Here is a 23,697-nt window from a genome sequence, read left to right as displayed (position 1 = left end):
AATTTATTATGTTACGTCAGTAACGATTGATCAATTCAGTATAAACGGTTTATTATGGTTATGTGAGTTAGATAATAATTTTAAATACTTGAACAAGAAGAAAAGGAGATGAAGATACATGTATCAATATTTGTTATTTATATTTATTTATGACAAATACATAGTATTATTATAAATATTATTCGAGTTTTAATGTATATAAAAAATCAGTTAGCGCAGTCAATCCGACACATGCATCCGTAATTTATTCTAAGGCATTTACTTATCAGTGCTTTTTTCTTTTTGAGACATAAGGCTTCACAGCTATCGGGAGTACATCTTGGAGGGTTGGGATTTTTTGATGATGGTATAGGTGTTAAAGTTGTGAAACACCACCTATTTTCTCCTGTCCGAGCAATAGCCCTTTCTCCTGTTATTAATAATTAAAACATAACTTTATTTTTCATATTTAAAGTAAAAAAACAATCATTTCTCGTAAAACATATGTTTAAGGAGTATTCTGCATTTTTTTTAAACGGAAAGTTTATTAATCTTTTGTTTATCACTGATTATTCTTAGAAAATCATTAAACTCAATAATATAAAATTAAATATGTAACCTATGTAGGTATATAAAATAAATGGCATCAAATAAAATTTATTTTTGAATGATTATAAAATACATTAATAAAGCTGTAAATGTAAACACAAACCAAACAGAAGAATTGCGAGCATAACGAAACCAATAAACCAAGGTTTGAAAGCAACTTTCATTTTTGATAATGAAATAATGGTGTTTTAAAAATTAGAACGACATAGAAGTACATTTATAGATGAATCACAAATTGAAACAAGTCTAATTTAAGCTATACATCTTTTCAAATTCCAATATAAACGGATCTAGTTTGACAAAAACAAAAAATCACAACCACTTGTTTTTAAATTTATTAAATAAAAATAGCCTTTTTATATTTAATTTAAAGTATTTTTGATATGCATAAACAATAATTCGATTAAGTCACAGATTCAGAATTTATATAATATATATAGTCTATTATATATGTTTGGAGTCTATTTTAGAGTCATTTCAGGTTCACATACGTTTGAGGAACTTTGTTGATTTCAGAATTATTTGAGTTGCAGAACTGTAAAGACGTGTCCAAAATTTGGCGATGGACGGAGACCTTCCCACGCTGGGATTGAGCTCATATTTTGACACAAGATATATATTTGAGTTACCTTTCCTATTCCATCGGTTTGAGGTCCATCTGAAGGTTTTTTTTTTTTTGACATCAAAAAAAAAAAAAAAAAAACCTTCAGATGGACCTCAAACCGATGGAATAGGAAAGGTCCATCTGAAGGTTAAATATAGAGTTATGATCATTTCACTGAAGAATGGTATGTCAAACTCGCGAGAGGAAACTGTCGAAGAAATGAAGGAGTGTCGATCAATAATGACCCTTTGGTGTCGATCGACACTGATGAAAGTAGATGGCCGAGTCTATTTCAAGACCGACTGAGACCCAGAAGTCACCACAAATTAACAGGATGCCTTTGGCCAACTCAAAATTCTATTTATGTGTTTTATTAGTTGTTGTTTAGGGTATTCTTTCTTTTATGATTTATATTATTTTATTTTAGGTTTTCTCTTAGGTTAAAAAAATATAAAAGAATTCCTTCAGAATCTTCTTGGAACTCCTTTGGTTTTTGTATTGATTTCTATTTTATATATTGGATTGATCGATGGATGTCGAGAAGGATGCCAATGACAATCTATAATGCCCTGCCCTACATGTTTCTTAGATGGTTTTTTTTGCAGTGTATTATAAAACTGTTTTGCATGTTAAGTTCTTCCCTGCTATTATCAGAAATTACAGTTTCATAAAAATACATTTGTAACCATATCATAATATAAATTTCTCTGATGCTCATCATACACATCACCCACATTATTTCCAAATATATAATGTACTTGGTCCTCGTAATAAATAGCATTGCACTATAAGTTGGTTTTTCGAACTGTTTTGTTCACAAAAGTAGGCACGTTTTTACCACCAAATAAAATAATGCCAAAACGTGTATCTATCTATATTATTAAAATTAATATAATTTTGGTATTGTTTGGAAACATGGATAACATAATAAATGAGAATTGTTTGGAGACACATGTAGTAGATTAAATATTTATTTTTATTTACACATTTAGTCAATGTATTTATAATAAATTAAATACTTCAGTTTTGTATTTCGTTTTTATTTACACATTTCATCACTGTATTTAAAATCAATTTAAATTAATTAATTACAATTTTGTCGTTTCTTTGTGGTGAAAATAAAAACTAAAACTAAAATATATAGTATATATATTATGTAAAACAATTTTTAAATATAGTATTACTTTATTTAGTTTAGTCAAATATAAAAAAAATTGAGAATTCAGTTTTCAAAAGAACAAAATATCATAAAATCTATAATAATAAAGTTGGGTATGCTCTTTCCTCGTTAAGCCACATCAGCACGCAGGGGTGGGCAAATAATATGTTACCGGTGATGTGTGTCTATGCCGCATATAAAAAAAAGTATTTCTGGTTTTCATGGAATTACGGTGACGTGAGCAATTTGGTGTTTCGAAAAGCATGGAACAAGACACAGATGTGATCCACAATGAAAGGAGTAACGAATGGAGATTTTTCTTTGATAATTTATGATTTTTGTTGGTATGCGATCTGACTTTCTCTCCATGTAGATTGATCGTTGTTTCACCGCTTCAAGTGAGTCGAAGCATAGATTTGAAAAAAAATTCATTGACGTACGGGATGGAGTCTATCACTTGGGCAGGAAAGGATTATCTTGGTCTTTTTAATACTAGGAGAAAAAAGAGTGAGCTTTGCTTCGTATGGAGTTTGATCTTCAGCCGTGTGATACTTCTTGTTGGGGCAATAGTGGATTTGTTGGAAGTGGAGTCTACAGCAGGAAAACAAATATTTTTGTCAGATCGCTTTTCCTAAGTGCAAGGTTCATCCATTTTTCTCTTGTGGGATCATTGTCACGTGGGATGTGGAGGAGTCTGAGTTTGTGTATCAAATATTAGATCATAGTTTATCTTCCATCCTTACATGTTTATGATACACGCTATGGTATCACATACAAAAGAAATAAGATTCAAAAGTAATATTTCCTTAAAGCATTAAGAATAGAGTTTTGGTATTTTTCCTTTTAAGATACTTTAAGCAGTTTTTCAAATATTCGTAGGGTTATGATTTGTATAACCCTATATAAAAAGAGATCTAATCTTATTATACAAAGCTTAGTTTTTCAAAGTTGTTAATTAACATGACGATGACACATGACAATTAAAAATTTAAGATGATGATATGTGTTAAAATTTATCATATTTAATAATATAAATATAATAAGATAATAACACAAAAGAATTATTTAATCGTAGTTTTCCTTTTTAAATACTAAACAAAGATAATAATAGCAAAAGATTATTTGATGGTTTTTACTTGACAATAATTTCCTTTTTCTAATTTTTTTTTCCTTTTTACAATTCCTAAACAAAAAATATGTATAATAATTTACTTAATAGTAATTTTTCGTTTTGTAAAATCGTTTTTTAAAATACTAAATAAAGATAACATCAAAAGATTATTTGATAGTTTTTTTTAGTTGACAATAATTTCATTTTTATATTTTTTTTCCTTTTTACAATTCCTAAAAAAAATATGTATAATAATTTACTTAATACTAATTTTCGTTTTCTAAAATAAAAAAATATAAATTTGAAAATTTGTTTGATAGTAATTATCCCTTTATAAAATTTTCTACAAAATGAAATTGGTTAAAAAGTGTTTAATTGTAGTTTTCTCTTTTTTTCAAATCTAAAAAAATGTAAAATAAGTATTTCAAATATTTTCATATAATAATAGACTCTATTATTTAAATACTAAATTTATGTTTAAGAAAACATAATCCAAAAAGGATTACATTATTTTTTTGTAACTGAAAGGATTACAATTATTCACATCTATATATAAGATTAAACTCTCCTATATTTTGTGACCAAACATAATTGCTTAATATATCATAATTAATCATATAAATATAATAAGATAATAACACAAAAATTCTTTAATAGTAATTTTCCTTTTTAAAATCCTAAACAAAGATAATAGCAAAACATAATTTGATAGTTTTTAGTTGACAATAATTTCCATTTTCTGATTTTTTCTTTTTTACAATTCTTAAAAAATGTATAGTAATTTACTTAATAATAATTTTCGTTTTCTAAAATCATAAAGAAAATATAATTGTAAAAATTTGTTTGATAGTAATTATCCTTTTATAAAATCTTCTACAAAAAAAATTGTTAAAGACTGTTTAATTGTAGTTTTCTTTTTTCTTCAAATCTAAACAAAAAATGTAAAACAAGTATTTCAAATATTTCCATATAATAATAAACTTTCTTATTTAAATAGTAAATTTTATGTTTAAGAAATCATAATCCAAAAAGGATTACAATATTCTTTTCTTTTTTTTTGTAACTGAAGGGATTAGAATAATTCACATCTATATATAAGATAAAACTCTACTATATTTTGTCACCAAACATAATTGATTAAAATCAGAACTCTCTCATATAAGAAAAACATTAGGTGCACTTTTTTTTGATATAACTTTATAATTATCATAAAATATGATGTTGTTGTGCGTAAGTTATTGACACAATTATGTGTGTTAGTTCTTATAGTCGATATAAAATTGGTTATTTTGTCATAGTAAGTCAATGTCAACATCAATTTATTATGTTACGTCAGTAACGATTGATCAATTCAGTATAAACGGTTTATTATGGTTATGTGAGTTAGATAATAATTTTAAATACTTGAACAAGAAGAAAAGGAGATGAAGATACATGTATCAATATTTGTTATTTATATTTATTTATGACAAATACATAGTATTATTATAAATATTATTCGAGTTTTAATGTATATAAAAAATCAGTTAGCGCAGTCAATCCGACACATGCATCCGTAATTTATTCTAAGGCATTTACTTATCAGTGCTTTTTTCTTTTTGAGACATAAGGCTTCACAGCTATCGGGAGTACATCTTGGAGGGTTGGGATTTTTTGATGATGGTATAGGTGTTAAAGTTGTGAAACACCACCTATTTTCTCCTGTCCGAGCAATAGCCCTTTCTCCTGTTATTAATAATTAAAACATAACTTTATTTTTCATATTTAAAGTAAAAAAAAATCATTTCTCGTAAAACATATGTTTAAGGAGTATTCTGCATTTTTTTTAAACGGAAAGTTTATTAATCTTTTGTTTATCACTGATTATTCTTAGAAAATCATTAAACTCAATAATATAAAATTAAATATGTAACCTATGTAGGTATATAAAATAAATGGCATCAAATAAAATTTATTTTTGAATGATTATAAAATACATTAATAAAGCTGTAAATGTAAACACAAACCAAACAGAAGAATTGCGAGCATAACGAAACCAATAAACCAAGGTTTGAAAGCAACTTTCATTTTTGATAATGAAATAATGGTGTTTTAAAAATTAGAACGACATAGAAGTACATTTATAGATGAATCACAAATTGAAACAAGTCTAATTTAAGCTATACATCTTTTCAAATTCCAATATAAACGGATCTAGTTTGACAAAAACAAAAAATCACAACCACTTGTTTTTAAATTTATTAAATAAAAATAGCCTTTTTATATTTAATTTAAAGTATTTTTGATATGCATAAACAATAATTCGATTAAGTCACAGATTCAGAATTTATATAATATATATAGTCTATTATATATGTTTGGAGTCTATTTTAGAGTCATTTCAGGTTCACATACGTTTGAGGAACTTTGTTGATTTCAGAATTATTTGAGTTGCAGAACTGTAAAGACGTGTCCAAAATTTGGCGATGGACGGAGACCTTCCCACGCTGGGATTGAGCTCATATTTTGACACAAGATAGATATTTGAGTTACCTTTCCTATTCCATCGGTTTGAGGTCCATCTGAAGGTTAAATATAGAGTTATGATCATTTCACTGAAGAATGGTATGTCAAACTCGCGAGAGGAAACTGTCGAAGAAATGAAGGAGTGTCGATCAATAATGACCCTTTGGTGTCGATCGACACTGATGAAAGTAGATGGCCGAGTCTATTTCAAGACCGACTGAGACCCAGAAGTCACCACAAATTAACAGGATGCCTTTGGCCAACTCAAAATTCTATTTATGTGTTTTATTAGTTGTTGTTTAGGGTATTCTTTCTTTTATGATTTATATTATTTTATTTTAGGTTTTCTCTTAGGTTAAAAAAATATAAAAGAATTCCTTCAGAATCTTCTTGGAACTCCTTTGGTTTTTGTATTGATTTCTATTTTATATATTGGATTGATCGATGGATGTCGAGAAGGATGCCAATGACAATCTATAATGCCCTGCCCTACATGTTTCTTAGATGGTTTTTTTTGCAGTGTATTATAAAACTGTTTTGCATGTTAAGTTCTTCCCTGCTATTATCAGAAATTACAGTTTCATAAAAATACATTTGTAACCATATCATAATATAAATTTCTCTGATGCTCATCATACACATCACCCACATTATTTCCAAATATATAATGTACTTGGTCCTCGTAATAAATAGCATTGCACTATAAGTTGGTTTTTCGAACTGTTTTGTTCACAAAAGTAGGCACGTTTTTACCACCAAATAAAATAATGCCAAAACGTGTATCTATCTATATTATTAAAATTAATATAATTTTGGTATTGTTTGGAAACATGGATAACATAATAAATGAGAATTGTTTGGAGACACATGTAGTAGATTAAATATTTATTTTTATTTACACATTTAGTCAATGTATTTATAATAAATTAAATACTTCAGTTTTGTATTTCGTTTTTATTTACACATTTCATCACTGTATTTAAAATCAATTTAAATTAATTAATTACAATTTTGTCGTTTCTTTGTGGTGAAAATAAAAACTAAAACTAAAATATATAGTATATATATTATGTAAAACAATTTTTAAATATAGTATTACTTTATTTAGTTTAGTCAAATATAAAAAAAATTGAGAATTCAGTTTTCAAAAGAACAAAATATCATAAAATCTATAATAATAAAGTTGGGTATGCTCTTTCCTCGTTAAGCCACATCAGCACGCAGGGGTGGGCAAATAATATGTTACCGGTGATGTGTGTCTATGCCGCATATAAAAAAAAGTATTTCTGGTTTTCATGGAATTACGGTGACGTGAGCAATTTGGTGTTTCGAAAAGCATGGAACAAGACACAGATGTGATCCACAATGAAAGGAGTAACGAATGGAGATTTTTCTTTGATAATTTATGATTTTTGTTGGTATGCGATCTGACTTTCTCTCCATGTAGATTGATCGTTGTTTCACCGCTTCAAGTGAGTCGAAGCATAGATTTGAAAAAAAATTCATTGACGTACGGGATGGAGTCTATCACTTGGGCAGGAAAGGATTATCTTGGTCTTTTTAATACTAGGAGAAAAAAGAGTGAGCTTTGCTTCGTATGGAGTTTGATCTTCAGCCGTGTGATACTTCTTGTTGGGGCAATAGTGGATTTGTTGGAAGTGGAGTCTACAGCAGGAAAACAAATATTTTTGTCAGATCGCTTTTCCTAAGTGCAAGGTTCATCCATTTTTCTCTTGTGGGATCATTGTCACGTGGGATGTGGAGGAGTCTGAGTTTGTGTATCAAATATTAGATCATAGTTTATCTTCCATCCTTACATGTTTATGATACACGCTATGGTATCACATACAAAAGAAATAAGATTCAAAAGTAATATTTCCTTAAAGCATTAAGAATAGAGTTTTGGTATTTTTCCTTTTAAGATACTTTAAGCAGTTTTTCAAATATTCGTAGGGTTATGATTTGTATAACCCTATATAAAAAGAGATCTAATCTTATTATACAAAGCTTAGTTTTTCAAAGTTGTTAATTAACATGACGATGACACATGACAATTAAAAATTTAAGATGATGATATGTGTTAAAATTTATCATATTTAATAATATAAATATAATAAGATAATAACACAAAAGAATTATTTAATCGTAGTTTTCCTTTTTAAATACTAAACAAAGATAATAATAGCAAAAGATTATTTGATGGTTTTTACTTGACAATAATTTCCTTTTTCTAATTTTTTTTTCCTTTTTACAATTCCTAAACAAAAAATATGTATAATAATTTACTTAATAGTAATTTTTCGTTTTGTAAAATCGTTTTTTTAAATACTAAATAAAGATAACATCAAAAGATTATTTGATAGTTTTTTTAGTTGACAATAATTTCATTTTTATATTTATTTTTTTTCCTTTTTACAATTCCTAAAAAAAATATGTATAATAATTTACTTAATACTAATTTTCGTTTTCTAAAATAAAAAAATATAAATTTGAAAATTTGTTTGATAGTAATTATCCCTTTATAAAATTTTCTACAAAATGAAATTGGTTAAAAAGTGTTTAATTGTAGTTTTCTCTTTTTTTCAAATCTAAAAAAATGTAAAATAAGTATTTCAAATATTTTCATATAATAATAGACTCTATTATTTAAATACTAAATTTATGTTTAAGAAAACATAATCCAAAAAGGATTACATTATTTTTTTGTAACTGAAAGGATTACAATTATTCACATCTATATATAAGATTAAACTCTCCTATATTTTGTGACCAAACATAATTGCTTAATATATCATAATTAATCATATAAATATAATAAGATAATAACACAAAAATTCTTTAATAGTAATTTTCCTTTTTAAAATCCTAAACAAAGATAATAGCAAAACATAATTTGATAGTTTTTAGTTGACAATAATTTCCATTTTCTGATTTTTTCTTTTTTACAATTCTTAAAAAATGTATAGTAATTTACTTAATAATAATTTTCGTTTTCTAAAATCATAAAGAAAATATAATTGTAAAAATTTGTTTGATAGTAATTATCCTTTTATAAAATCTTCTACAAAAAAAATTGTTAAAGACTGTTTAATTGTAGTTTTCTTTTTTCTTCAAATCTAAACAAAAAATGTAAAACAAGTATTTCAAATATTTCCATATAATAATAAACTTTCTTATTTAAATAGTAAATTTTATGTTTAAGAAATCATAATCCAAAAAGGATTACAATATTCTTTTCTTTTTTTTTGTAACTGAAGGGATTAGAATAATTCACATCTATATATAAGATAAAACTCTACTATATTTTGTCACCAAACATAATTGATTAAAATCAGAACTCTCTCATATAAGAAAAACATTAGGTGCACTTTTTTTTGATATAACTTTATAATTATCATAAAATATGATGTTGTTGTGCGTAAGTTATTGACACAATTATGTGTGTTAGTTCTTATAGTCGATATAAAATTGGTTATTTTGTCATAGTAAGTCAATGTCAACATCAATTTATTATGTTACGTCAGTAACGATTGATCAATTCAGTATAAACGGTTTATTATGGTTATGTGAGTTAGATAATAATTTTAAATACTTGAACAAGAAGAAAAGGAGATGAAGATACATGTATCAATATTTGTTATTTATATTTATTTATGACAAATACATAGTATTATTATAAATATTATTCGAGTTTTAATGTATATAAAAAATCAGTTAGCGCAGTCAATCCGACACATGCATCCGTAATTTATTCTAAGGCATTTACTTATCAGTGCTTTTTTCTTTTTGAGACATAAGGCTTCACAGCTATCGGGAGTACATCTTGGAGGGTTGGGATTTTTTGATGATGGTATAGGTGTTAAAGTTGTGAAACACCACCTATTTTCTCCTGTCCGAGCAATAGCCCTTTCTCCTGTTATTAATAATTAAAACATAACTTTATTTTTCATATTTAAAGTAAAAAAAAATCATTTCTCGTAAAACATATGTTTAAGGAGTATTCTGCATTTTTTTTAAACGGAAAGTTTATTAATCTTTTGTTTATCACTGATTATTCTTAGAAAATCATTAAACTCAATAATATAAAATTAAATATGTAACCTATGTAGGTATATAAAATAAATGGCATCAAATAAAATTTATTTTTGAATGATTATAAAATACATTAATAAAGCTGTAAATGTAAACACAAACCAAACAGAAGAATTGCGAGCATAACGAAACCAATAAACCAAGGTTTGAAAGCAACTTTCATTTTTGATAATGAAATAATGGTGTTTTAAAAATTAGAACGACATAGAAGTACATTTATAGATGAATCACAAATTGAAACAAGTCTAATTTAAGCTATACATCTTTTCAAATTCCAATATAAACGGATCTAGTTTGACAAAAACAAAAAATCACAACCACTTGTTTTTAAATTTATTAAATAAAAATAGCCTTTTTATATTTAATTTAAAGTATTTTTGATATGCATAAACAATAATTCGATTAAGTCACAGATTCAGAATTTATATAATATATATAGTCTATTATATATGTTTGGAGTCTATTTTAGAGTCATTTCAGGTTCACATACGTTTGAGGAACTTTGTTGATTTCAGAATTATTTGAGTTGCAGAACTGTAAAGACGTGTCCAAAATTTGGCGATGGACGGAGACCTTCCCACGCTGGGATTGAGCTCATATTTTGACACAAGATAGATATTTGAGTTACCTTTCCTATTCCATCGGTTTGAGGTCCATCTGAAGGTTAAATATAGAGTTATGATCATTTCACTGAAGAATGGTATGTCAAACTCGCGAGAGGAAACTGTCGAAGAAATGAAGGAGTGTCGATCAATAATGACCCTTTGGTGTCGATCGACACTGATGAAAGTAGATGGCCGAGTCTATTTCAAGACCGACTGAGACCCAGAAGTCACCACAAATTAACAGGATGCCTTTGGCCAACTCAAAATTCTATTTATGTGTTTTATTAGTTGTTGTTTAGGGTATTCTTTCTTTTATGATTTATATTATTTTATTTTAGGTTTTCTCTTAGGTTAAAAAAATATAAAAGAATTCCTTCAGAATCTTCTTGGAACTCCTTTGGTTTTTGTATTGATTTCTATTTTATATATTGGATTGATCGATGGATGTCGAGAAGGATGCCAATGACAATCTATAATGCCCTGCCCTACATGTTTCTTAGATGGTTTTTTTTGCAGTGTATTATAAAACTGTTTTGCATGTTAAGTTCTTCCCTGCTATTATCAGAAATTACAGTTTCATAAAAATACATTTGTAACCATATCATAATATAAATTTCTCTGATGCTCATCATACACATCACCCACATTATTTCCAAATATATAATGTACTTGGTCCTCGTAATAAATAGCATTGCACTATAAGTTGGTTTTTCGAACTGTTTTGTTCACAAAAGTAGGCACGTTTTTACCACCAAATAAAATAATGCCAAAACGTGTATCTATCTATATTATTAAAATTAATATAATTTTGGTATTGTTTGGAAACATGGATAACATAATAAATGAGAATTGTTTGGAGACACATGTAGTAGATTAAATATTTATTTTTATTTACACATTTAGTCAATGTATTTATAATAAATTAAATACTTCAGTTTTGTATTTCGTTTTTATTTACACATTTCATCACTGTATTTAAAATCAATTTAAATTAATTAATTACAATTTTGTCGTTTCTTTGTGGTGAAAATAAAAACTAAAACTAAAATATATAGTATATATATTATGTAAAACAATTTTTAAATATAGTATTACTTTATTTAGTTTAGTCAAATATAAAAAAAATTGAGAATTCAGTTTTCAAAAGAACAAAATATCATAAAATCTATAATAATAAAGTTGGGTATGCTCTTTCCTCGTTAAGCCACATCAGCACGCAGGGGTGGGCAAATAATATGTTACCGGTGATGTGTGTCTATGCCGCATATAAAAAAAAGTATTTCTGGTTTTCATGGAATTACGGTGACGTGAGCAATTTGGTGTTTCGAAAAGCATGGAACAAGACACAGATGTGATCCACAATGAAAGGAGTAACGAATGGAGATTTTTCTTTGATAATTTATGATTTTTGTTGGTATGCGATCTGACTTTCTCTCCATGTAGATTGATCGTTGTTTCACCGCTTCAAGTGAGTCGAAGCATAGATTTGAAAAAAAATTCATTGACGTACGGGATGGAGTCTATCACTTGGGCAGGAAAGGATTATCTTGGTCTTTTTAATACTAGGAGAAAAAAGAGTGAGCTTTGCTTCGTATGGAGTTTGATCTTCAGCCGTGTGATACTTCTTGTTGGGGCAATAGTGGATTTGTTGGAAGTGGAGTCTACAGCAGGAAAACAAATATTTTTGTCAGATCGCTTTTCCTAAGTGCAAGGTTCATCCATTTTTCTCTTGTGGGATCATTGTCACGTGGGATGTGGAGGAGTCTGAGTTTGTGTATCAAATATTAGATCATAGTTTATCTTCCATCCTTACATGTTTATGATACACGCTATGGTATCACATACAAAAGAAATAAGATTCAAAAGTAATATTTCCTTAAAGCATTAAGAATAGAGTTTTGGTATTTTTCCTTTTAAGATACTTTAAGCAGTTTTTCAAATATTCGTAGGGTTATGATTTGTATAACCCTATATAAAAAGAGATCTAATCTTATTATACAAAGCTTAGTTTTTCAAAGTTGTTAATTAACATGACGATGACACATGACAATTAAAAATTTAAGATGATGATATGTGTTAAAATTTATCATATTTAATAATATAAATATAATAAGATAATAACACAAAAGAATTATTTAATCGTAGTTTTCCTTTTTAAATACTAAACAAAGATAATAATAGCAAAAGATTATTTGATGGTTTTTACTTGACAATAATTTCCTTTTTCTAATTTTTTTTTCCTTTTTACAATTCCTAAACAAAAAATATGTATAATAATTTACTTAATAGTAATTTTTCGTTTTGTAAAATCGTTTTTTAAAATACTAAATAAAGATAACATCAAAAGATTATTTGATAGTTTTTTTAGTTGACAATAATTTCATTTTTATATTTATATTTTTTTTCCTTTTTACAATTCCTAAAAAAAATATGTATAATAATTTACTTAATACTAATTTTCGTTTTCTAAAATAAAAAAATATAAATTTGAAAATTTGTTTGATAGTAATTATCCCTTTATAAAATTTTCTACAAAATGAAATTGGTTAAAAAGTGTTTAATTGTAGTTTTCTCTTTTTTTTCAAATCTAAAAAAATGTAAAATAAGTATTTCAAATATTTTCATATAATAATAGACTCTATTATTTAAATACTAAATTTATGTTTAAGAAATCATAATCCAAAAAGGATTACATTATTTTTTTGTAACTGAAAGGATTACAATTATTCACATCTATATATAAGATTAAACTCTCCTATATTTTGTGACCAAACATAATTGCTTAATATATCATAATTAATCATATAAATATAATAAGATAATAACACAAAAATTCTTTAATAGTAATTTTCCTTTTTAAAATCCTAAACAAAGATAATAGCAAAACATAATTTGATAGTTTTTAGTTGACAATAATTTCCATTTTCTGATTTTTTCTTTTTTACAATTCTTAAAAAATGTATAGTAATTTACTTAATAATAATTTTCGTTTTCTAAAATCATAAAGAAAATATAATTGTAAAAATTTGTTTGATAGTAATTATCCTTTTATAAAATCTTCTACAAAAAAAATTGTTAAAGACTGTTTAATTGTAGTTTTCTTTTTTCTTCAAATCTAAACAAAAAATGTAAAACAAGTATTTCAAATATTTCCATATAATAATAAACTTTCTTATTTAAATAGTAAATTTTATGTTTAAGAAATCATAATCCAAAAAGGATTACAATATTCTTTTCTTTTTTTTTGTAACTGAAGGGATTAGAATAATTCACATCTATATATAAGATAAAACTCTACTATATTTTGTCACCAAACATAATTGATTAAAATCAGAACTCTCTCATATAAGAAAAACATTAGGTGCACTTTTTTTTGATATAACTTTATAATTATCATAAAATATGATGTTGTTGTGCGTAAGTTATTGACACAATTATGTGTGTTAGTTCTTATAGTCGATATAAAATTGGTTATTTTGTCATAGTAAGTCAATGTCAACATCAATTTATTATGTTACGTCAGTAACGATTGATCAATTCAGTATAAACGGTTTATTATGGTTATGTGAGTTAGATAATAATTTTAAATACTTGAACAATTGTTATGATTTTGATTGTCATCAGGGTTTAGTCAAAAGGTTAACTAGACACTTCTTACAATAAGACTATGTTTGAAAAAAAAATTTACTATTTTCTAAATGAAATTTTTATTTAATTTGCTATCATGCATTATCAAGGAAACAATGAATTCAGAAGGTTATTTAACACTAAATCAGTTAAAATATTAAAAGATAAGAAATTTGAAAAAAGAATAATGAACTTACAGGAAGGAATATCTCATACTTAATAAACGTAATTTAAAAAAAAAAAACTTTTAAACTTTTTATTCAAATTGATTTTTTATTATATAGGAAAATACAATCAAGGTTGTGTGCATCATTCTCTTCTTGAAAATCTTGGAGATGAACTATGTGTAGAAATTATTATCGACATCTTCTATTTATAATGTGCAAGATTGCAGTAAGAACTATAAAGTCTCCGATCATAAATTTCAGATAAGAGTGATTGAGAGAACAACAACTGTATATGTGTGAAACAATTACCTCAAATACTCTGTGAAAAAACATTTGATTTCAACTACAATGATTTTGTTCAACTTAAAGATACAAGAAACTATTAGTTAGATGATAACTTTCATGCAAATATATATATATATATATATATATATATATATATATATATATATATATATATAACTCGTTTTTGTTACAGACAGGAAAATCATGGAGGGAAAGCAAAGACCACGAAGCCAGGAGTGAAAAAACCAACGCCACAGAAGAAGTTTTGGAAAAAAGTAACACCGGCAGAGATGGCGGACACTGGCAGAGATGGCGGACAGAAGAGCAAAAGGACTATGTTTTAATTGTGACGAATTATACGTATATGGTCATGTGTGTAGTCCTGTTCTTTTCTATATCATGCCAGTCGCGGAGGGAGACAACCAGGAAGATGCGTGGATTGAAGAAGATGAGTTAGAAATCTCACTCAATGCCATGAATGGGGAACAAACCGAGCAAACCTTCCAAGTGCAAGCTAATTTTGCCACAGGAACAAGATGGGTGTTACTAGATACGGGGAGCACGCACAACTTTATCAAGAGTAGTTTGGTGGAGGATCTGGGAATTCCGATACACCGGAAATCCAGGTGGTTTGTCGCTCTTCCTGATGGTGGAAAATGTCCAATTCAGGGGTTTTGCCAAGGAATAGTAATGTCTGTACAAGGGCTCCAATTCAAAGCCGACTGTTTTGCGATTCCGTTAAAAGGTTTTTATGTGGTTCTCGGGATCAGATGGTTGAATGCTTTAGGGAGAGTGATCTGGGATGGACTGAATAAGACTATTGAGTTCCATCACAGCTCTAAACCGGTGGTATGGCACGGTGAATCCAAAGCACGTGGGAAACCACAAGTATCCCTTCATGCACTAGAGTGTGATGGTGAGGCATTGGACAACTGGTTCTCTGATGAAGAAGAAGTGTTCACCACACCGGGGTTTGCTATATCACGCATAGCACATGCGCCAAAACAAAGCATCTGGGCCTTGGCTCAAGTGCCAACATCGGACTTGCTCGATAACATAATCAACAAGTTCAGTATGGTCTTTTCAAAACCAGTCGGCCTGCCCCCTCAACGAGAATGCGATCACCGGATCAGATTACTTCAAGGATCCAATCCAGTAGCAGTATGTCTGTACCGCTACCCTCACCTCCTTAAAGATGAAATAGAAAGGCAGTGTACAGAGATGCTTCGCAACGGGGTCATTCGTCTGAGTAGTTCTCCTTTCTCCTCTCCGGTATTGTTGGTGAAGAAAGCTGATAACACTTGGAGATTTTGCATTGATTATAGAGATATCAACAAAATTACAGTGAAAGACAAGTTTCCGATTCCGGTCGTCGATGAATTACTTGATGAATTACATGGAGCTCGATTTTTTACAAAACTCGACATAACATCAGGGTATCATCAGGTTCGCATGTTCGAAGCTGACATTGAGAAAACAGCTTTTCGCACCCATCATAGTCACTACAAATTCTTGGTAATTCCGTTTGGTCTTGTCAATGTCCCATCCACCTTTCAAAGCCTAATGAATTCGGTGTTTACTGAGGTTCTTCGCAAGTTTGTCTTAGTATTCTTTGATGACATCTTGATCTATAGTAAGACTTGGACGGATCATGTACGACACGTTGAGTATGTGTTAGAGGTGTTACGAACACATCAGTTGCTGTTAAAAAGGGTCAAGTGTTCTTTTGGAACGCAGGAAGTGGGCTATTTGGGACATATTATCTCAGAGAAGGGTGTCCAAGTTGATCAAAAAAATTTGAAGTTATTACTAAATGGCCTCAACCAGCATCATGAGGCACTCTCTTAATCTCCAGTATTGGCGCTCCCAGACTTCACCAAAGAATTTGTTGTAGAATGTGACGCTTCAGGAAGTGGGATTGGTGCGGTTCTCCAGCAGGAAGGTCACCCCATCGCTTTCTTCAGCCGCACGTTAGCAGCTCGCCATGTCAAGCTGGCTGCATACGAACGAGAATTGATTGGGTTAGCTAAAGCAATGATTCATTGGAGACCGTATTTGTGGGGAAGACGTTTCTCATACGTACAGATCACTACAGCCTTAAGTATTTATTGGAACAACGTCTCTCGACATCTCCACAAGTACACTGGATCAGTAAGCTACTTGGGTTTGATTTCTCAGTCGAGTATCGTTCCGGAATGACAAATAAGGTTGCTGGTGCTTTGTCTAGATGTCATGAGAACGATTCAGATGAGGATAAGGAATTACATGCCATCAATGTTTCTGAGGATGGTATTTTGGCTCGAGTTCGCAGAGAAATTCAGAACGACAATAAGCTAGGTGAACTCAGAGATAAAATCATTCGGGGCGAGGAATCAGAGATATGGGAAGCAAAGGATGGTCTTATTTTTCGCAAAGGGGTAGTTTATATGGATTCAAATTCAGATTTAGTCCGAGATGTTATGACTGGTTTTCATAATTCTGGCCATGAGGGTAGCCAAAAAACTATGGAACGGATCCGTCGGAATTTTTATTGGAGAGGTTGGAAGAAAAGTGTTCAAGAATTTGTGAGCACTTGTCAGATATGTCAGAAGGATAAATGGGAAACGCTGCAGCCCGCGGGATTGATGCAGCCACTATCGGTTCCAACGAAGATATGGGCTGATATCTCGATGGATTTCGTCGAGGCATTGCCAAAAGTTTCAGGGAAAACAGTCATCTTAGTGGTGGTTGATCGCTTCTCAAAGTATGTGCATTCTATCGCTATAAGTCATCCTTATACTGCTGTCTCTGTGGTCCAAGATTTTTTTCGAGACATTGTCCGATTGCATGGTATCCCAGAGACAATTGTATCAGACAGAGATAAGGTTTTCGCAGCATTTTCTGGCGGGACCTCTTTCGACTTATGCGTACCAACTTGTGTTTTACAACAGCCTATCGGCTACAATCCGATGGTCAGACTGAGGTGGTCAATCGGACTCTAGAGATGTATCTCCGGTGTGTCACGGGGGATGAACCACGAAAATGGCTTACATGGCTTCCTTGGATTGAGTATTGCTATAACACATCCTATCACACTAGTCTAAAGGATACGCCATTTAGGATGGTTTATGGAAGAGAGCCACCTCGTCTTTTAGACTATACTACTGGAAGTTCGAAAGTAGAAGCTGTTGATGTTGCATTGGAAGAGAGAGATGAGTTTTTAGCATCAGCAAGAGAACGTTTACTAAACGCTCAGAACAGAATGAAAGCATCCTATGATAAACATCATCGCTCAGTCGAGTTTGGCATAGGGGAATGGGTTTTGTTGAAGTTACATCCGTACAGACAGATCACTATTCCTAAGAAAGCTTTCACAAAGCTTTCCCCAAAGTTTTATGGACCATTTGAAGTACTAGCTCGCGTGGGAACAGTTTCCTACCGTCTTCGTCTTCCAGATCGTGCTCAAATCCATGACGTTTTCCACATCTCACTACTGAAACCGCACAAAGGAGACAAGCCCGACACAAGTCATGTGTTACCACCGGTTTTACAAGGACGAGTGTTACCAGCTAAACCAGTGAAGTTTCTTCGAGCCCGTACTCATGGTGAAGTTCGTCAGGTTCTGGTGAAGTGGACTGATGAGGAAACAGAGACTGCTACTTGGGAAGATGCCCAAAAGTTAACAGAAGCATTTCCAGAAATAGAGCTTGAGGACAAGCTCCTTGTCCAGGAGAGGAGTAATGATACACGCTATGGTATCACATACAAAAGAAAGAAGATTCAAAAGTAATATTTCCTTAAAGCATTAAGAATAGAGTTTTGGTATTTTTCCTTTTAAGATACTTTAAGTAGTTTTCCTAATATTCATAGGGTTATGATTTGTATAACCCTATATAAATAGAGATCTAATTATCAATAAGAACTATCTTCAGCATTAACCTTATTCTCAAGAGAGACTAGGGTTAAAGGAAGCTTTTGCAAACAAGTTCTTTGTTTCTTACTTACAAGCTACGGCTCCGGTTACTCGAGCTCAGGCTAGGCGACAGGCTCATATCAGTTTACAACTGTTCTAAGAGAGTTCGATCGTGTATGTCGTTGGATTGCGTTGGCGTCCTTATCAAGAGTGGCTAAGATTCATGTGTCTGATAACACTGAAATCATCCGGTGATGAGCCAGACATTCTTACTACCGAGGTGTCACAGTTTGTTAGACCTATATGGCTCATGCATGGTGATTTCGCGTTTCTCACCATTGCTCTTACGGCGACTACAGTATTGTTCATTTCAAAATTTTATGTCTAGTATAAGTCTCGTGAAGGTGCTTATATGTACAGAAGCGGAGCTGTGTGCTATCCACATTGGGAGTATACAGAGGCGGATGTACATGGACCAATAGGGTGTCACTTGACACACCCGTAATTTAAAAAATCAGTTATGGTTATGTGTTTTTATGAATTTAAATTTGACATTTGACATCTGATTAATGTAAGCCCAATCCTTTTGTATGGAAAATATTAAAAGTCCACTCCAGCATAAATAATCAGTACTAGATTTTGACCCGCGCTTGAAAAGCGCGGGTTTGTTTTTGTAATTAAAGATATTTTAAACAAATTTCTAAGATAATGTATAAGTTTGAGCACATTTATCCAAAAACACAGACCAATCCGTACTAAACTGAAAAACCAAAATTGAACTGAATTGCATAAATAATAGAGCAAACCATATATCTATGACTGAAAAATTGAAACCAAACCGAGAACCAAATGAGTACCTGAATTTTCAAATAAAAATTATATATTTAAAAATATTAATTACATTCAATTTTAAATAACCAAATATCATAAAAATTCTATTTATAAACCGGATAACCCGAAAACTTGAATTACCTGAATATTTTTATTTGGTTGATAAATAATTTAGTTAACCAAAAGTATAAATTATGTATATAATTATTTATTTAAAATATATATATAACTATGTTTAATATAACACATAGTATCAAAACTATTTTCAAAATAATATTATGTTTTAAAATAAGTAAATTTTGTTCTAAAACACAATTATACTGCTAACCTATTTTAAAGTATCGATATAGTGTTAATACATAACTATATGTTTTCAAAGTTTTTAGAAGTTATCACTAACCGATTTATAATTAGTTAGACTAAATATTTAACAGAACCAAAGATAAATAGCAATTTTCTGAAAATATAGCAGATGGAAAGATTGAACCGGTTTTATGTAGACCATAATCATATATATGGATTCGTATAAGAACTAGTTTGGTATTAAATAATACAACCAATTTGGAATATTAAGTTGTGACAAACATCCTTTAGTTTGTGAAAGATAGTGCTGAAGTGTTCATATATATAACATGGTTAATGAGATCAGTTTAGTTAATAAGGTTGGTATAAAATAATGGTTGATCTCTGTAAAAGATGCAATTTTTTTTACAATGGATATTGTATTATGTTTATAGTCTTCAAAGATATTTACTATTAAATAAATCACAAGTAATCATTATAAATATAGGGTGGACATTATTTAATAATAACACAAAATAATTATGATGAAATAATGTGTATATAGTAAATGTATATGTAGAGAATTAGGTTAGTATCATTTTTTATGACTAATTTGTCTTTAGTGAAGAATAATGAAGTAAGTTAGTAGTATGAGAAATAATAGAAATTCTAGTTAAATGAAATGGTCCAACTATGACTTGTTTTAAGTAGATTTTTAGGACTCCTTCCCTTTTAATAGTATTGATTTCTTTAGCACAAATTTGAAAAATAGAAAAAAACAACTTGTTGATCAAAAGAAAAAAAAAACAGGCTTAAATAAATAATCTACTAATAATAGCAATCCCAATTAATTCTAAAGGTTGTGAGTCCACTTATGTTGAAAGGTTGTGTCTTTTGAAAAAGAAGTGTAAAGGGTTGTGTCTTTTCTAAAAGTTCTATGTTGGAAGGTTGTGTCTTTTCCAATTAATTTATAAGGTTGTGAATCCACTTATGTTGAAAGGTTGTGTCTTTTGAAAAAGTAGTGTAAAAGGTTGTGTCTTTTCTAAAAGTTCTATGTTGTAAGGTTGTGTCTTTTCCAATTAATTTCTAAGGTTGTGAACTTCAATTATGTTGAAAGGTTGTGTCTTTTGAAAAATATGTGTAGAGGGTTGTGTCTTTTCTAAAAGTTATATGTTGTAAGGTTGCGTCCTTCTAAAAATAGTCTAAAAGTTGTGACTATTCACTAGTATCTTTTAAAAAGTGAGAAGTTGTGAGTATTAGAAGAATGCGACTATTCATATTGAAGGGTTGTGACTATTCAAATAAGCTTTAAAAAATCTATAAATAGTCTCTCCCATGCATTTTTCAAATCAAATTTTCACTAATCTACTAATAATAAAATGGTGAAAAAATAATGTCAAAGTTGTAACTTTTCATCTAAACAAGGTGTCTTTTCATCTCAAAGTGGGATTGCTTTAAAAAATATTGGTTTTATTTAAGTAATGTGTTAGTTTATATAATAAGTGTTGGTATTTTATAAGAACTCTCCCAAAAATTTAAAAAAAAAATATTATAAATGAGACGGGTCATATTAACGTAAATCAACATATATTTATTACAATATTCAATTTTCTGAATATTCATTTTCAATAAATAAAGCAGGTAGATAAATATACAAAATAACAATTACCAACATATAAATTATAATTGTTTAAAATTATAAATTAATAATTTTAATATTATGTCTTAAATAGGAAAAAAAATTATATATCATGCAAAAAAAAATTGCATTTTGTTCAAAAAGTGGTTGAAGATAACTATTATGTGAAAATGTATGAAAAAACTTAAAAAAGATGAAGACACAATTGTATGCAATATGTGTTTTGATAAAAAACTAAAGGGAACATTAAGGTTTATAAAATATATATATATATATATTTGAATACTTTGTAAATCATATTTTAATCATCAAAATTAAATTTAATTATTTATATGATTTAATTGTTTTTATCAGGCATATAAAATTATAAATTATAGATTATAATATATTCTTTATAAAATGAGTTCCCGTGCGATATCGCACGGGCTCTTTGCCTAGTTACATCAAACGTAAAGCCTAATAATACTTTAAACGGAATTGGAAACGTCTCACATCCAAAACTTTCGTCATCTTCCCTAGCAACTTATAAAAAATCACACATATTTTTTCCTCTTAATTTCCATTAGTAACTTGTAACTTGTAAGTTTATATTTATATTTATAATTTGAGAAAATTACAAACAAAATTATAGTGAAAATATTTCGTGATATACAAGATCGTACAATGATTTTGTAGAACATTGTTATATTTTATAAAAAAAAAAATTAATATTCAGAATTTTAGCTATGCATTAACACCGATTAAAAAAAATCATGGGTCCACCACTGGGAGTATATGCTTCCAGCCAAGGCCGATATATGTTGTTGTGTGGCACTAGTAACTGTTTTAAAAAGGGACGAGCTTATTTGGATCATTTTTCATAATGAACCTCTGTGTTTTCTACAGACGAAAATGACGGGTTATGGAAAAGAAACAAGGGTTGCGCGCAAGTGGAACCATTATGAGTCATCTTCAAGTGTATTCGAGCACATTGGTGATCTTCGCAATATTTTGTCTACATGTCTTGCATCGTGGAGTTTGTATGCTGAGAAAAGAAGCTTTTCCTAGCAACAGCTTGGTTTCAGTTATACATCCATAACCTTGAATTACGTTACTTGTGCATCAAGCAACTACTTGGGGGAGTCCTTTAGTTGTGTTTCAATGTTCATTGTCACGCCCCTGTTTTTCTACTACCATCGTCAATTGGTTTGTCTGCGTAAAATTTAGTACATTATTTTGAAAGGGAGAGAGTATAACATAAACCAATACTATACAAATAGCCTAATTATAAATAGGCAAGGTACAGCTACATCGCATTATGCTTAAAATCTTTTCATGTTAATCAAATGTCCATTCTCATCTAAGGACAGTCTTAAAAAGTAAGAATTTACTTATATGATAAAAGAAATAACTTATGTGGGGGTGTTGTTGCCCATCTTAAATGTTTGCCAAGAGTATTGCTGTTATTAGTTTTGTGAGCTTCTCGTCTTGTTGATACAGAAAGCATAAACTTATTAAACAATAAACACAATACTTAAAAAGAAAGTTTTATTTCATCAAAAAAAAGTTCTATATTCAAACAAAACTTAAAAACAATACTTAAAAAGAAAGTTTATTGTTAAATGACCGGGTGATTGTGGTCGAGTGGTAAGGAGACGGAGCTGAGACACCAACATGTTTCAGGTTCAAACCACCTGCTGCACGAAACTAAGTCACAATTATCCTGGTCACCCAACACGGATATGGGCCCATGCTTTAGGGCCCATTTGAATACTCGGAGAGAGGGTCTATCCGTGGGCTGCACCTCCCTTTGGGGATTAGTCTGGGCCTCTCCATGGGCCTGGGATACCCCCAGGTTAATCAAAAAAAAAAAAAAAAAAGTTTATTGTTAAATAAACGTTGGAGGAAGAATAGGGAGAAAGTGTGCAACGGCGGTGGGGAGCGTGCGGCTTAACAAGAGAATCTGACGTTTTCCGACCAAACTCGTACCGTACAGATCAAGAAAACGTCAGCTTCTGTACTGGCTTTATTTTCGCGGAATAAATCACATATATCTATTTTCAGGAAATAAAGGCAGTATGATTTTGCGTTCCAGTTCGGCAACCTATCTTGTCGTTTTCTTCCACGTCACCAACGTCTATCTATCTTTTTTGACAGCCGCCCATTTACATCACGTTTCTTAAACTCGAACATTTAAGAGTGATTTAGCTGAATATACATGGAAGATGCAAAAATTAGGTAAATGGCTATAATACTTTTTTAATTAGGTAAGTGGATATGAGTCATTTGTGAAAGTACAAATTGGTCCTCGTGCAAGCACTAATAACCTAT

General features: G+C 29.6%; 3 long non-coding RNA genes across 3 annotated transcripts; all 3 read right to left on the bottom strand.

Annotated features, from left to right (window-relative positions):
• Window positions 1-105: 105 nt before the first annotated feature.
• LOC125580558 lies at window positions 106-835 on the bottom strand. The gene is made up of 2 exons (XR_007318281.1): window positions 692-835; window positions 106-409 (listed from the first exon to the last, which is right to left on the bottom strand). It is a non-coding gene; the product is annotated as an uncharacterized LOC125580558 (long non-coding RNA).
• A 4,048-nt stretch (window positions 836-4,883) lies between these two features.
• Window positions 4,884-6,019, bottom strand: LOC106431212. The gene is made up of 2 exons (XR_007318282.1): window positions 5,469-6,019; window positions 4,884-5,187 (listed from the first exon to the last, which is right to left on the bottom strand). It is a non-coding gene; the product is annotated as an uncharacterized LOC106431212 (long non-coding RNA).
• A 3,557-nt stretch (window positions 6,020-9,576) lies between these two features.
• LOC111206551 lies at window positions 9,577-12,895 on the bottom strand. Its single transcript, XR_002658843.2, has 2 exons — window positions 10,162-12,895; window positions 9,577-9,880 (listed from the first exon to the last, which is right to left on the bottom strand). It is a non-coding gene; the product is annotated as an uncharacterized LOC111206551 (long non-coding RNA).
• Window positions 12,896-23,697: the final 10,802 nt, after the last annotated feature.

Source organism: Brassica napus, chromosome A2, assembly GCF_020379485.1.
Source record: "Brassica napus cultivar Da-Ae chromosome A2, Da-Ae, whole genome shotgun sequence".
In the NCBI taxonomy this organism is placed as follows: Eukaryota; Viridiplantae; Streptophyta; class Magnoliopsida; order Brassicales; family Brassicaceae; genus Brassica; species Brassica napus.
The sequence above is the reverse complement of the archived record's forward strand: the minus strand, read 5'-3'. Positions and strand labels throughout refer to the sequence as shown.